Source organism: Physella acuta, unplaced genomic scaffold (assembly GCF_028476545.2).
Source record: "Physella acuta isolate Inbredline_101_S28 unplaced genomic scaffold, ASM2847654v3 ptg001745l, whole genome shotgun sequence".
In the NCBI taxonomy this organism is placed as follows: Eukaryota; Metazoa; Mollusca; class Gastropoda; family Physidae; genus Physella; species Physella acuta.
The window spans coordinates 57,501-60,270 of record NW_026733256.1 but is presented as its reverse complement, the minus strand read 5'-3'; positions in this window follow the sequence as shown (position 1 = coordinate 60,270).

The following is a 2,770-nucleotide window of genomic DNA, read 5'->3' as shown; positions in this document are numbered from 1 at the left end:
TGACGACACTAAAAATAAAGTTTTGCTCAAGTAGTTTTAATCTCGATTCGGACTTGTGACTGTAGGACGTCCCTGAGTCCACCCAGCTTTGATGGGTACCTGACTTATGTTAGGAAAAGTAAAGCCGGGTGGGCATAGTGCTGACCAGACCCCTCCTTCATATGCCGAGGTCAAGAATCATGAGCTTATATGCCCAATGCATTGCTGGGTCTGGAGTGGAACTTAACTACTTTACTTTAGTAATATGCAGATTTAAAATAATTATGTGGACGTTGACGCGACCCTACCTCGCCCCCCCCCCCCTCTCACAACATGATCCCCTCCTCCCACTGTCTATGTGAACATCATAACTCGACCCCCCCCTCCCCCACCCAGTATCATAATCCTCACCTCACTCAGTATTATCCCATGTAATTTACAAAGGGCCTATACGAACCTATACAAAAATCCTGTACCTCGGCGATGTGTGATATCTACAAGCTGAAACAACTTCCTTTGTTTTCAAGACAATGACGTATTAGGACAGGGAGACAACTGCTGTGGAGATTTATGGTGTCACCCTAACAATAGTTAAAGGCCGTTATATTTTTTTCTTATATATACACACATATATATATATATATATATATATATATATATATATATATATATATATATATATATATATATAATATATATATATATATATATATATATATATATATATATATATATATATATATATATATATATATATATATATATATATATGTTTGTGTGTATGTGTGTGTTTGTGCGTTTTGAGTGTGCGAGTATGTGCGTGTAGGGTGGGAGGGGGTGTATGTGTGTGTGTGCGCGCGCGCGCAAATTCAGCTGTACGATTCAGAAATGTACCGACGAAGCACTATTTGCTGACTTTCAAATATGCTGCTATCGTGGAAGTTTTTCGTAGTCACTGATTAAACCAAACACTTAAGGAATGTTATACAAAACTTACAAAACGTTTTTTTTTTAAATTAAAAATGTCAATGTTTTTAATTTGGCGACAGTTACCTTACCCATCCCCCCTCTCCAAAGTAGATTTTATCTTTCGTGTTTAACTATTCCAACAAATGTAATTAAAAATCAAGTAAACACATTTGGCGGTGACGGTGTGGTCGAACGGTAGCGCTTACGACAATCCTTTGACACGGTTGTCAAGGGTTTGTTTGCGATGTTAAATTTTGTATTTATCGACTGGCGTCATCTCATTCGGGCGGTGTCGTCCGGTACGCCCACCCCCCCTCCACCTTGTGACGCCACTAGTATCGGCACACGTCTGAGGCTAGACAAAAGAAAGACTTAAGACTCATCTAGTTTATGATTAGCGTCAAAATACTGCGCTAGCCGACTATACCCAGTCGTTAAACTATTATCTTAGAATTATGTCAAGTTGGATTTAATCTCTAAATAACTGTTTTGAGATAATGTGTATTTATTTTCTTTTGTTGAGAGTTTACAAATGTAAGCATGGGATCTGACCAGTATCCTTAATTAGCTACTTATAAATGAATTTATTATAGTTCCATGACGCAATTAGAAAAATATAGGTTTTGGTAGATGTTGCGTAGATAGACATAATAAACATAATGTTATATAAATATACAAGGTGAATATGATATAACAGGAATATACAGGGGGACATTATTACATAACAGGACACTGATATAAGTATAAATTTTCTGTAAAATTTCTATTTCGTTGAGGGGAGGGGGGGGGGGGTAAAGAGATTCCTGAAAGAAACTATATGGGCATATTATATAAAACAAATATACAGGGAATAGACCACGTTTAAAGTAATATAACAGGAACATACACTGGGAGGACATGGTGAACATATCATATAACATACATATGCAGCAATTTTACACCTGTTGCCCCTTATATGTCAGTTTCTGGGAGACGATAGAAAACAAGCTGTAAGTGCGCTCCCTACCGCCCCCACCCCTACATGGTCTGGTGAGCGGTGGTTCACTCAAAATGTTTACACGCAGAGCCGGGCTTAGTGGCGACTATTAGGGGCAGATAATTTAGTTTGAAACGATTTTAAACGTAGGGGAGGTAATTAAGAGGAGACTGCTTTCACGGGGGGGGGGGGTGTAGGGTAGGGGTTGGGGGAAAGGAGGGTACGGGTAGTATCGTTCTTAACGACCTACTGATAGTGTTTTAAAGCAAATATTTTCAGTGGCAGCATTGGTACTGTCGAACTCACAAATTATGAATTACTGAAAAGTAGAAAATAAACAACTAAATAGCGGCGTATGATACGCCGCGGGTCGGCTCGTATCATAATTATAACAAACATATGCAGCAATTTTACACCTGTTGCCCCTTACATGTCAGTTTCACATACCAGTACACTTCATATTATATACAACGATTTCTTGACCCCCCCCCAACCTCCTGTACCAACAAACGGACGCAGGTTGCTACTATAACAACTGTCTGTACTCATAATGACGTGTGATATCCCAATTACAGTCACACATCTTTTATCCCCTGTGTTATGGAAGATTTCAGCCTTTTGTGTCAGCTTCTTGTCCAAATACTATAGATGCCGAGGTCACAGAAACAAGTGAACTCTACTTCACTTGCCCTATAGACCGTCAGGTTTGAAAAGGGAACTTAACTTTTTACTCTAGACATGACTACAAATAATTAAGAAAGATCTAAATAAAGGACACTGTTATGTAACATTGCTATATTATTATTGTCCAAATACTATAGTATTATTATAGTATTATTGTCCAAA